Raw genomic sequence first — 13,567 nt, forward strand, 5'->3', positions numbered from 1 at the left:
GGGATGGACGAAAAGATAAGTTTCGAATAATGCGCTCGATGCTCTACCAACTGAACTATGACGGCGCTCATATATCTGTTGACTTTATATGGTATACGTACACATTTATGTGGTATATAAGTGTTTTCATCAAAGAAAACGTGCCGGTAAGTTTATAAGTCTCTTACATGTGTCGTGTTTTTTATATGCATAAGCGTTGTAGGGTTCCCCGTCGGGAGAAGGGGAACAAAGGTTCGTTGCAGCGCCTCTCCTTCCTGCCTAATCAAAGTATGGGCAAACTTTGCGTCCTTTTTTGGAGGGTAAATGGGGGGGGGGGGAGGGCACCCTCTCTTCTCGTACCAGCGCTTATGTTTACACGTGTCTTATATCTTAGCTCTGTTGCTTTTACTGAGGAGTGCAACTGGTTTCACTTTTTCCCCCTTAGCAATTGATTGCTAAAATGCTTCAAGGAGGTTGAAAGAGATATAGAAAAAGACGAGAAGAATAAACGGGGCACTACCCTCTAGGAGTACGTAAAACTGCCCTTCCGAGGCAGGCACAGCTGTCGGTAGCAGTGCGGGGCTTGTGTTCTCGGCAGCGCATACTTAGGCACCAAATGGCTCCCGTGCAGTCGCTGAGAAATGACCTTCTAACGATAAGCTTGCAAGAGGCCGCTCCTGTTTGTGCTCGCCCGAGGAGGCTTTCAGAAGGCGCAAGTTGGGGGGGGGGGGGGGGGAATGGGAGAAGACTTTCAAGAAACGGCGACGGGGGGGGGGGGGGAGTTGCGTTAAGCGCGAACGCGATAACGCGTTCTCTTTCAGGTGCTGAAAGGAACCGGTGACGTCATTCGTTGGCACGGCTGGCGAAGGCGCTCGGTGGTGCTCTAGGCTAACGAGCACCCACTAGCAACATGCCGGCTCCGTCGAAAGCGGGACCGACGTTGAACGAAGCGTTTGAGCCTTTTTGGGCATTCATCGCAGTGTGAAGTGTATAAGCACCTCTCAGCTCGGCGTGGGTTTGTTTTGGAACAGCGCGTCGACGTTGTGGATGAATGGGCGGACGTCAGCCGCTGCTCGCGCTAATTAAAGAAAAGAAGAAGAGTAAATTTGAAGGCTCATTTTCTTTGTTACACACAATAATAATGAATACTAATGGACAGTGATGCCAAGGAAAGTGTAACAGATGTTATTAGTAGTAAATGTAACGCAGATGTAAAGAAATAAAAGTAGACGAAAATATATTTTACCGCTTGTAAACTGGGAATCCACGGCGTTCGAGTAAATCTTATGTTCTACCAACTCAGCTACAGCGGTAGTAAAAAAAAAAATCAAAACGTGAGCCCTTAAAGTTGCATTTATTTTAGTGATTGTTAGCAAACGTTTCGTTTTGGCAGACCCTTCAAGCCTTCAAGTAATATGCAAGGCATTATTAGTCAGCTGCCAGCTCGTGAAAAGATGATGTGTTACGTGATGCCAACAGGCAAGAAAAAAAAATGTTTTCTGCACTGACCGCAATGACAACTGGTGGCGCTCACTGGCACTCCCATGTTTAAGTGCGCATGTATACCCCATAATGCAAACGGAGGGATAGCCGCCGCCACAGCTCAGCTGGTAGAGCAGTTGGTAGGGCGTTGAAGGTTGGTGGTTCGGCAAGCTCCGGGAACTCATCGCAAGTTTCGGTTTCAAGGAACTTGCAAGCTCGTAGTGGTTGCCGGGCATCCGAAGATATGGTTAACTGGAGTGAGGTTCGAAGCATTTTGGTGAGTTTGATCTATCTATCTATCTATCTATCTATCTATCTATCTATCTATCTATCTATCTATCTATCTATCTATCTATCTATCTATCTATCTATCTATCTATCTATCTATCTATCTATCTATCTATCTATCTATCTATCTATCTATCTATCTATCTATCTATCTATCTATCTATCTATCTATCTATCTATCTATCTATCTATCTATCTATCTATCTATCTATCTATCTATCTATCTATCTATCTATCTATCTATCTATCTATCTATCTATCCATCTATCTATCTATCTATCTATCTATCTATCTATCTATCTATCTATCTATCTATCTATCTATCTATCCGCTTACGTTGGGTGCTCTTGTGGTCACCCCCTTAACTTGGCATGAACCGAAATTTAGCATGGGAGGGTAATATGATTTGACGAATAGGACGCGCTGGTCAAGACATGAATAATGGCCACTATCCCGTCGTGTACGTCGTCAAACACGTCCCGCCAGACAGTGGCACATACCCACGGGCAGGTATGTGCCGCTGGTATGCGGGTATGTGCTAAAGGTGATTGACACAGTAGCTACCCAGGAACGATTAGAACACACATGTGCAACTTTAACGCGTAAACGTGAAATAATACTCGGCATCGGTAGCGTCGACCCAATGAAGGCATAGAATAGATGTCAGTGCTAAGTAAAACCTGACATAGGCAGCGTAGAACCACCGACGAATGCAAAGAATAAACTTCAGGGTCGCCTCGCCGCGGCGGTTTAGTGGTTAAAATACTCGGCTGCTGACCCGCAGGTCGCGGGATCGAATCCCGGCTGCGGTGGCTGCATTTCCGACGGAGGCAGACATATTGTAGGCCCGTGTGCTCATATTTGGGTGCACGTTAAATAATTCTAGGTGGTCGAAGTTTACGGAGCCCTCCACTACGGCGTCTCTCATAATCATATGGTGGTTTTGGGACGTTAAACCCCACATATCAATAAACTTCAGGGTCCCAGCAGGAATCGAATTCAAACATTCTGCGTGGCATTCAAGCATTCTACCACAGAGCTACGCCGGGTCTGAGAACTACTTTTTAAATAGACGCTAGTCTTCGTGAAACGTCAATAGTGGTTGCAGTACTGCGTACTTAATTTTATAAAAATAACATATCTACTCCCTTGATAAAGCCGTCAGGTCGGGCTAACGTCAGTTGTGGTCAGTTACCATGCGCTGAAGTTGATCGATGTAGCAGTGTCCAGGGCCGGCATCAGCGCTTCATGTCAGCTTCTGGTTTTGCGGATACGCATGTTCCAGTTGAGATCGTTGCGCAAGTGCAAACAACTGGTGATATAAACATCGGCAACTCTTCAACATATGTCTGTGCGTATATTCAGCGTCATATATTCATATATTCAGCGTCATCTCATCAGGCGTCGCTCGATCAACAACAACAAAAATACGCAACATGGTCACCTTTTCATCGCATACTTCGCATAACGTCGATTCCCTGGTACGTGAAATCTGCCTTTTTTTCGCTTTCTCAAGTTCTTATGAATAAAAAAATTCAATACCCTTTTAAAGAACTTTTTTTGTTTATATGTCTTTTCTTATTCCATATCTTGTGAATTTTAAATCAGGAGTAACGCGGGGATCCACGTGCGTTTGTAGCGCTTGCTTCCGCTCCTTATCGTCCCTCGCTCAGCGATATTAAAAGTTGGATCGTGCTCAGTTATCTCGCTTGGTTGGCGTGTCAACTACGCGAAAGATAAAGACAGCAAGTTCAAGCGGACAGAGAACGGAAGCCGCAGTGAGCTACGCCGAACAAGTCAACCATGCATTCGTCGAAAATAGCCTAATCGGGCAACACACGTTTTCCGCGGCGATGCTGTGTGCTAACCCGGGGATTTCTTGTTCCGCGAAGGTTCTTCGGCGTTTCGTAAACGCAACAGGTGAGCACAAGAATTTGGACCCATTATTTGATCTGGTATATATTTTGCACGAGTAAAAATGACTAAATTTCCCACTTCTCTGTAAGCCTGGCTGTACTGACAGAAGTGCAATGTCAATTGACTAATTGGTGAAGATGGCAGTCATGTTTCTATCGGGAAAATGCGTTTATTGAACGGCTTGAATTCGAGTTGGCTCGGCTGCTTATAGTTTTAGCTTCTTTTACTTTTGGCGTGTAGTTGTAATGATGTCAAGTTATTGTAAGCTGCTTCCTGCTCATTAAATTCTTGTAGCCGTGGTTTGAAAATTTGTGAGTTTTTACTTCTAATAGAGTAACTAAAGTACACGTGACGGACTAAATGCTCCTAAAATTATTACGGAGAATGTAGATGAACTCAGCGTTTTGACACGTGAACGTTTCTTTGTCGATGCAACGCTGTTGCCCTGACGAAGACAAGTCCACTTGCCGAAACACTGTTTCCAGCGACGTTCTTTATCGAAAAACTTCCGATGGCTTCAAGGCTTGTCGTGCCTCTGAACTGCAGTCTCGTTTGATACTCAAGTTCGGTAAGAAAACTATGCGAGCCGTCGTAACAAACGTGATTGAGTCAAATACGACGTGCCCTGCTCGCGATTAATAATAGTTTTCGCATTTTGGTTCGGATATCCTAGGTTCAACGTTTGCCCATTTTATCCGTATGTCAGATGTAAGTTAAAGCTGCTTTTGTAGACTCTATTTTGCAGCGCATGCACAACTACCCAGATATTTAATGTGAAAGGAGAAAGGACAACGCAGTAATAGGAACCGCATGGTCATGTTAGGGTGTGTGTGGGTGCATGTATTCATAAAATGGTGAGTTAGAATTGAGCTGTTATTTTAGGTGCAAGTCCCCTTAGGTATCGGCTTGTCGGCGTCTTCTATTCTCTCTGCATTTCACGTAGTCACGGTTCATCATAGAAGTGGTTATGCACCTCAGTGGGTAAATCCTACTATTCGCCACCTTTCCACCACAGATGAAGAAGACAACAGATGACACAACAAATAGCCGACGACGTTTGTGGAGCAGAAACTGGACATGCAGGGAAGGAGAACAATCACCACCTAAGCCTCATTGTGACGCTGTTTGCCGCGGATGTCAGTGAAGATGGAACACCCATCCCGACGTGCTTTACCCCTCGCCAGTTTTTTTTTCCCCTTTTATTGGAGGTATACCTCATTGAAGTAAAATGACACAGCAGAGTGTCGTAATATTGACGGAGACAGTAGCGGCTTCGACGAAGATTTAGTATTTTCGCTCGATGACCGCGCTTTCGAAAGTGTGTTAGTTTTATAAATTCTGGTTTATCGCATTCTTCTGCACTTTTTCACTTTTTTTAAAGGAACATTATTATTGTTCCTATCTAATTTCTCTTTCTTTTTTTAGCAAGCGTTGTAAAAAAATTATCTATTATGAGGTACAGTGTGGCCAATCCCCCATGTGGGTATGAGCCAAGATATCCTAGGCGACAAGACAAGACAAGAAAGTGTGATAAGAGCGGTAGTTCGAAAATGCAATATTACAAAAAGAAATATTGCGACGCCACGTAAAAGCAAAAAAAAGGGGGTAAACCGGATTAGTTCTGTTGAAAGGATGACAATATTGAAGGTCGTTTTGAAAATTCTGCTGTAACATTTTGCTCGAGAAAGAGCTTAATGTCGAAAGGCGATACGTTGGAGGAGAGCTTTGGACAATAAAAACGTTGAAACGCTTTATTTACGTGCTTGTCAGAGCAGTGCAGCGCTCTTGTTTTTCAAGGAGCTTGGTGCAGCATTAGAGCTGGTGGCCTTTTTTTTTTTCTCGAAAAGTGGTGACATAAGTCAGTGTAGAACGTTGATATAAATGGTGACGGCCTCGCAGGGACGATGTCGTCTTCGATCGAGTGCGCTACTGCCACGCCTTTCGAGGCCGTAAAATGCGAGGTGACGGGTGGAACGTGGCAAACATGGTGACGACGCCTCTTGTCTCAAAGATTTAGGGTTCTGAACTTCAAATTTCCACGCAAGGAAGCAACGGGCAGCGACAAATATGTAGATAAACTAAAAAGAAAATGGAAACAAAAGCCAGGGCGGAGCCCTGCGTCGTTGGAACCGGTATAACATGAAAGTAAAATGTGTCTTTACAGAATTAGTACTTATTAGGAAGCTTCTTACGCAGCTTAAATATGAGAGCTTCGAAAATGTATGTTCGTGTTTGGCAGCAGCGTTTGACGTAGATACTCCCACGTTGACGCCTGTCGCATCAACATCGTGACGACCAACGCCCACGATCATGGTCTAAACGTCGTGATAGCGTAAGTTTTTAATATATACCTGAACACAGCGTTTCGTTTATACGGCACAAAGATGACTCCAGCAAGCACATAATAAACACTTGTACTCGATGTACTCGAGAAACGGCACTGTGTGCGCTGCCAAGTACAGTTGGGTAATCTGGCTCGTGCACACTGTGCTTCAGCTACACGCGAAGCAGGTATTCGCAACTTGAGCGGTGAATGCGTGCTGGCGTTCCACGTCCCGCTGGCCCTGTATCAAGGCGCGACAATCATCCTTTGACAGTGTTGCATTTCTCTAGCGCTTTCTGCAGCAGTTTTATTAGTCGGTGGCGGGGACGCGCGACACCGTTGGTGACTCTCTCTCTCTTTGTGTGTGTGTGTGTGTGTGTGTGTGTGTGTGTGTGCTATGGTTTCCAACATTTAGATATGGCATGTCGCAGTCTGAAGACAGAAACTGTTTGTCGCAGATAAGCTATCTCTTAGCCGCAACTGACATTTCTTTTTTAATTAATTTTGCCCAAATGTTTAACTACTCGCAAAGCGAAGGGAGATGAGGATATGATAATAATTGTTGGAGTTTAACGGCCCAAAACCACCATATGATTGTGAGAGATGTCGTAGTGAAGGGCTCCGCAAATTTCGACCACCTGGGGTTCTTTAACGGGCACATCAATCTAAATGAACCAGCGTCAAGCATTTTTATCTCCACAAAAAACTTGGTCACAGCAGCCGAGTTTCGATCCAGCGACCTGCGAGTCAGAAGCCGAGTGCCTCAACCATTAGAGCACTGTGGCGGGTATACATATAGCGAAGTGAGAAAGCTTGTGGAAGGGCGCATGGTATGTTTAGAAATGACCATGACGAACCAACGAGGACACCGTTTGTGTCGGCTACTCTTGTGCCTATGTATGCATGCCTTAGCTTCTTTCATGATCAATCCTTACAAAGGACACAAAGGCGCTGAATCGGGCTTATTGGTAATTCATGATTGCAAAGACGCGAGAAACGACAAACGAACACACAGAGACATGATTTTCTTTTTTTAAGAGAGAGGCTGCTCTTCGTCGAAGCTCTCGCGAGTGGGAATCTCTGCAGATCGTAAGGTCGTGGTGGATTTACCCCGAGGAAGGGGGTAAATCCCATTACGGATATGTGCAGCTTCTCCCCACCACTCCCAATACTCTCTACTCGCACAACCCACCAACACGCCAATTTCTTCTCCCACGAATCCTACCACTTCAGTCACCCGCTTCAATCACACTTCATTCTACCTTCTTCGTTCGATTTCATTCAACTCCTTACCACTACGCCCGCTACTGCTCCCCCAATACCACCACTTCAGTCACCCACTTTATTCTACAAACTTCGTTTCATTTTATTCAACCTCACTCGCCCTCTACTGGTCCCACCGATCCTCTGACATTCCATCAGCTCTTCATTCAATCCACTTTATTCCACTTCGTTCAACCCTATTGCACGCCACCAGCTACGCTGTCTCGTCCGCCAAGTGGAGCTGACAATTTTTCGCAGTAGCAGATTTCCGGTAAAATCTTTGGTTGCGAACTTTCGGCGGGGCTCGGCTGACCTGCACAAGATCAAAATGCCATAGCAAGTCAACCACGTCGATACGAGAAGGGAACGCGTGATACGACAGCCTGAGAGTACGGGGTAGTCCCTCCCCGAGAAGAAATGTCCCCCGAATTCGTCTCGTGTTCGCTGGCCCGCGCACAAGCTACACGGCAGGCAACCGGGACGGTGGTCAGCGACGAGTCCTCGGGGAATTGTATGCGCGCATTGCCGCGTCCGCTGAAGCGATAGAAAGTTTGCCGACGTTGGCGCCAGCTACTGCGGTTTCCTTACCAAGTCTGTGTGTGTTGTGTAGGAGGGTGCCCGTGTACTGATTATTTCGCGACAATTTTGCGCTGCTTATTTCATTTTCGGCCTTCCCACTCCGCAGAAGGGGCCTGTTTATTTGCCCGGCGCCGGGTGACGGGGACTGGCCGGCGCCGCGGCCGGCCTTTATTGCCTTATTGGCCGCGCGAGAATTGCTCTGTTGTCGCACCCCGCAGGCGCCTCACTGTCAAGAAGCGAGGCGCTGGCACGCTTTTCTTTTTCTTCATGACGTGTCTTGGCTCCATATCAATGCTTCTTACATTACATTTTTTTCTTTGCATTTCCCCAATCGCAAGATGACCTCGAGATATGATATTCTGTATTTCACATCTCCTCTTCTTCTCTCGTTTTCTCTTTGTCGTCTCACTTTCTATTACATTGTCTCTTTACTCTTACTTATCATTAACCTATACGTATGGATAAAGAAATAGAAGTTGAAAGACTCCTTTTTTTAGAGGCAATATAATGATAACGAACAGACAATGATGGCAAGGACAGTATAGTCGGTGTGATTAGTAGTAAGTGAAATGTAGTAACGAGGATATAGAGAGATTCAAATTCGCGTCCTCTGCTTGGCAGCCCAGTATTGTACCAATACACAACGCCGATACTTCGAACTCTTTTGCAAACTGTGCAGGCGTCCCGTTCCGTAAGGCACCGTGTTAACATGCGTTTTAAAGTGATTTAGAACAGTGAAGTAGCATCTAGGCGTAACACAATGCCCATTGCGTAAGGAGTGAATCGTTGAGTTTTCCGACCTATTTGATGAGCCTTCCGGCGTAATTCTTCATCGTCATAAGCCACACCATCAGCAAAGGGTCCATAATACCTTGCAGGTGTGTAGCGGCTACCACGCTTTACCGAAGAATGGTGAATAATGGCATAGTGTATGCTTCCCCACTTCACAAGGATTATGATGAATTATGGCGTAACGGGTACCATGCACCTGCACTTGTAGTAGGTACTCAAGAGCGTTTAAAAATGTTCTATGAAGGCCGCTCTTCTAGCTTTCGCTGTGGCTTTGCTGCGTTTTCCGCGCTGGCCTAAAGGTATTTTTTTTATTCGCCCTATTATGTTATATACTTCGTTCTTCCTTACTTGGTGCCTTTAGATATCTATCATCCTTCATTACTTCCGCTTCTTCCACGGGTTCCCTTTCCCGATGTTTTATTTCATTTAGGTTTTTCTTCTTCTTCTTCTTCGTCAGCAAAGTCCTATGGATGGCAAACATCCGGTCGTCGCGGTGTCATGCCACGGCCTCCTTTACCTTGATGCCGGTTGTTTGTCTTGCGACCGCTAGAGCCACTGTGTCAACAAATGAGCGGTAGTGGCCTGTATTCGACTCGCGTATATACGGCACTTCTTCTAAGTCCCAAGCTTCTTCGGGCAGAAAGAAGCGTGCCCGCTGGTTCACCTTGTTACAGCTACGCGCGGAGCACTTTAGGGGGCCGGGCTGCCGACATGTAGTATTGCTGCCGTACGCTGTAGTAGGTCATACTAGGCAGTCGTACGCTGTCATATCCTTGCGTATTCTGTGATATTCTGTAGCATGCCGTAGGGTGCTGTAATATGCTGCAGTACGCTTCGTACGTTGTCGTATACTGCTATATGCTTAATTTTTAGCATTAAAATGTTTTATGCCGGCGTTCCTCAAGACTTCAGTGACGTATTTCTGTCACGGAAATGACGTCGCAAATGTACACGATCGACCGCCAGAGTCACTTGCGACAGCCAAAGCCACTGTGAGAACATGAGTGGGGGTTGCATGTATCCGAGTGGCGTAAATACGTCACTTCCGCCAAGTTTCAAACTTCCTCGGAAATGAAGAATCGTTGCTAGTGGTCCACCGTATTACTATTTCATTTCCTCACAAGTGGCAGTTTGGCTCTGTTCCGGTTGCGCTAGATCACTAAAGAGTGTGTGAGGTTCGCTTCCTCGGGACCTCTCGAGACTGTACACTTTCCTTACAGTGAAAGCTGTTATTAGATAACAGTAACAGGCGTTTTCGGCACCGTAGTTGTCCGCTGCCGCTGGTGCCCATAACTATTATTGCGCTAATTAAGAAAAACGAAATTTATAATAGAAACATCAAGGACACAATGGAATATGAACCCGGGTCTCTGCGTAGCAGCCCGGTATTCAAAGCCACCTCTGTGCTTGAAATTTCTGCGGAAACAGACCCTGTACAGGCTTCATATCGGGGATTCAATCACAGTAATATAACGTTTTAGCAGAGTAAAATAAATGCGAATAACTTTTAACGAGTTGGTCGCTTTTTCCTTTGAACCCATTACGATAGGCTGAGTTATATTTCTTCATGGTCAACGTTCACCGCATCAGCAAAGTGCACACAACGTCTTACTAATCTGTAGCGGGTGCCCCGCTATTGCTTGAAATAACGAATAGTGGTGTAACAAGTCCTTTCCCACAGCACAAAATTAGGATGATTTATGACGTAGTGGGTGCTAAGCAAGTTTTTACTTGTAGTAAAATGAAGTCGAGAGTTCGGTGGTTACTCGTCTGGTTGGGATGAAACATGATGAAAAAGACTAAGTACACCGACCAAATAAACGCTTTAAAGCTTCTATTCGAAAGCCTTGTTCACATGGGGAAGTTTTGTGAACAAAGCTTCTGGAAGCTGAAACGTTGTTTTCTTTTTACCTTTTATTTTGTATGTGCACTTCATTTTCTTCATCATGTACTTGTAGCCTCAAGAATGTTTAAGGTAAAAAAAAAAAAAGACCTAGAAAGACTGCTTTTTCAGCTTTCTCTGTGCTATGAATTCTGCGCATACCAGGTGCTTTTCTTGGTTGTACTTATTCTGATAAATAGACACTTGTCTTCCTATAATTCAGCACAGTATACCCATATAGCAACATATACGGTATACGTTCAAGAGTTGCTGGAACTCGGAGAAATACAGTGACAAGGGTCACGTGTGATATTCAAAGCACCGCATCGTAAAGTGGACCTCGTTTCGATAATACTGACGCCTGTGCTCTGATAGGAGCTGTGCTACGTTTCGTCATACCATAAGTTTTCCCTTTAACTCATGGTATGGCAATCTTTTTAGGAGGGGTGGGGCTATGGCTTTTTTTAGCAGTCTGCGCAAGCGTCAAAGAATGTGTGTCGTCCAAAATTGGTGTACCTTTTTTTGTTTCTTTCTTGTAATAAATTTGAATTTCAAGTTAGCGTTCGTGGTCATGTCTACTCTTCTATCCTTGCATTTTGCGCTTCAAATTTGCTCCTTATTATCTTACAAACTCGTCCAACTTTCCGCGCTTCTATCTCTTTACCGACATTGTAGTCGACGTTCTTGGTGAGCCGATGATGAGCACACAACTGCTGCTCTTACAAAAAAAAAAAAAAAAGAAAGAGGAGGAAGGGGGGCGTCTAGCTACTAGCACTTGACTCAAAAAAGCCGAAAAATGGAGCCTGGACAAACAACGGCCACCTGCACATGACACCGATTTTCACAGTGTGTGGTATTGACCGAAATTTTTATTCATTATAATTATTTACAATTATGCCGGTCATTTTTTGTGATTTTTAAATTTTTTGATACTGACGATTCCATCAGGAATCATTACAGGAAGAGCATATTGACTTGTTACAATATAACAATATAATAATAGAAGATTAATAATTAATAATATTAATATTAAGTATTAATATTAAGTATTATTAGAAAACAGTCAATTACGCGAAAAGAAGATACTGGCAGTTTACAAGAAAAACAACAAAATGTAATAGTTCATCATAACAACAGTACATCCTTATTTAGACTGATTTATCAGCGCAAAAAAACGGGAAATTTAGAAAGACACACACACACAGCGCTGTGTGTGTGTGTGTGTGTGTGTGTGTGTGTGTGTGCGTGTGTGTGTGTGTGTGTGTGTGTGTGCGTGTGTGTGTGTGTGTTATACAGAAAAATAAAAGGTGGTTAAAGAGGTATAAAAAACAGAAAACTTAATTAAGAATACAGTGATGAAAAAAATTGTGAAAATAAAGCGAAGTGGCAATGTGTAGGATAAACGTAACTATAGGTACAGCATAATAGCAAAACATATATATACATAAGTACTAGTAAGACAAGTAGATCATAACTAGGCAGCGTGTAGCTGATTTTCAAGCAATGTTAAGAATGAGGATAACGTCGCGCTTTTCAGGATCTTCTTTATTTTTCTATGTTATCACGTCTATAAAGTCAATGTGACCGGAATAATGATATATGTAAATCTTATTCTGCGGTGAAACTTGATCGAATGTGCTTAGCGCACCTAATTGTGCCATGTTGCCATGCACTAAGTGTGCTGTCTGTGAAGCGTAGGCAGGTGCGAGGCTTTAGCACAGATGATATCAGTAGCCTGCTTTTTTGACGGGAACGACAATGATTGACCAAATGCGCCTGAATTGTCTCGAACTCAGCGTCTTAAAAGACCATTAGCGAGAAGCACGAGACACTTTCGCGTCCAGTTCCTGTTTTCCGTCCTCGTTTTGTGCGTTGCAGTCTAATTCATGTCTTATCGACACGCCCAAACACTCGGCTTCTCCATTAATTGGAAATTTCTGTACTTTCCCAGTTGTCTCGCGTCTCACCCATGAAGTTCCCTTCTCCAAAGCATAACTCAATCTACCCGCTATTCAATGTCAATACTTGTAGAGTTTGCAACGGAAAATTAAGAAATAAGGAAGAAAACAGGCCCGCTGAAACACCTCGCAGCGTTCAGCGTAAATTAGTATGAAGTGGCGCTATCTGAACGTGTGTACGTAGTACAACTTCGTCTGTGATACCGTGGTTTTAAGCTTGTCTGAATTGCGCAATACGTCGTGTAACTGTTAATTGCTTGTGTAGTAGCTGCAGGAATCGTTACCTCGTGTAGAAATATTGGGTGGCTTTAGTGTTAAAGGCTTCTTTGTATGTTATGAATTCTACAATAAATGGCAAAGCTCTCTTGACCGATTTGACATGTCAGCAGGCTGGCTGCAACTGCGCTAGAGAGTAATTAGGCGAATTTAAATGAGCGTTGGGAGACCTCGGTGCTTGATTACGCAGCACAGGCCTGTCGGAGGCACGTGGTGCGGCTCGCAAAACAGGGAGTCGTTGTTGGCTGTAAAAAGCAATAGCGAATGGCCGCGGTGGGCATTGTCAATTAAAAGTTCTTTCGTCCGCTGGCAGGAGCCAAACTGTCTTACTGATTGCTGCGTGCATTTTCGTCCCCATGCGCCGTGTTGTCTTTTTTTTTTCTTCCGGAAGCCCATTCGGCCTTATTGTGGCCCTTCCGTTAGTACGACCCCGGTTGGCATCTCTCGCAGCGTTTCCTATTAGTGAAGTGCGCCGGGCACTTATCGCTCTAATTGATTGCGCAGTCATGTGAAGAGGAGGAAAACGCTAGACCTCTCTTTTTCCTCTCGCACATTACGCTAACAAGCTGCCGAATTTTATTTTCTGCCACTCCGCTTTATTCACTGAGAAGAATTAAGCGATTAAACTTTAATTCTGAGCAGGCGCAGTGTGCGTCGTAAATGTTCCAACACTTTATTCCAGGTAGCCGCTGGTCATCACCGTCTCTCCGAGCTCGTTGTGTCGCGCTGCACTGATTTTTGAAGCGCAGTTCTTCGGTGCCCACTCCTGCATTAAGCAGCGCAACTGTTGCTGTTGCCGCTGGTGGCGCAACCGACGGAGGTGAAAAA

At 44.6% G+C, this 13,567-nt stretch overlaps 1 long non-coding RNA gene across 1 annotated transcript; it reads left to right on the forward strand.

Moving 5' to 3' along the window:
* Positions 1–3,483: 3,483 nt before the first annotated feature.
* LOC142774163 (uncharacterized) lies at positions 3,484–5,420 on the forward strand. Its single transcript, XR_012886343.1, has 2 exons — positions 3,484–3,669; positions 4,682–5,420. It is a non-coding gene; the product is annotated as an uncharacterized LOC142774163 (long non-coding RNA).
* The last annotated feature ends 8,147 nt before the right edge of the window (positions 5,421–13,567 follow it).

Source organism: Rhipicephalus microplus, chromosome 10 (genome assembly GCF_043290135.1).
Source record: "Rhipicephalus microplus isolate Deutch F79 chromosome 10, USDA_Rmic, whole genome shotgun sequence".
NCBI lineage: Eukaryota > Metazoa > Arthropoda > Arachnida > Ixodida > Ixodidae > Rhipicephalus > Rhipicephalus microplus.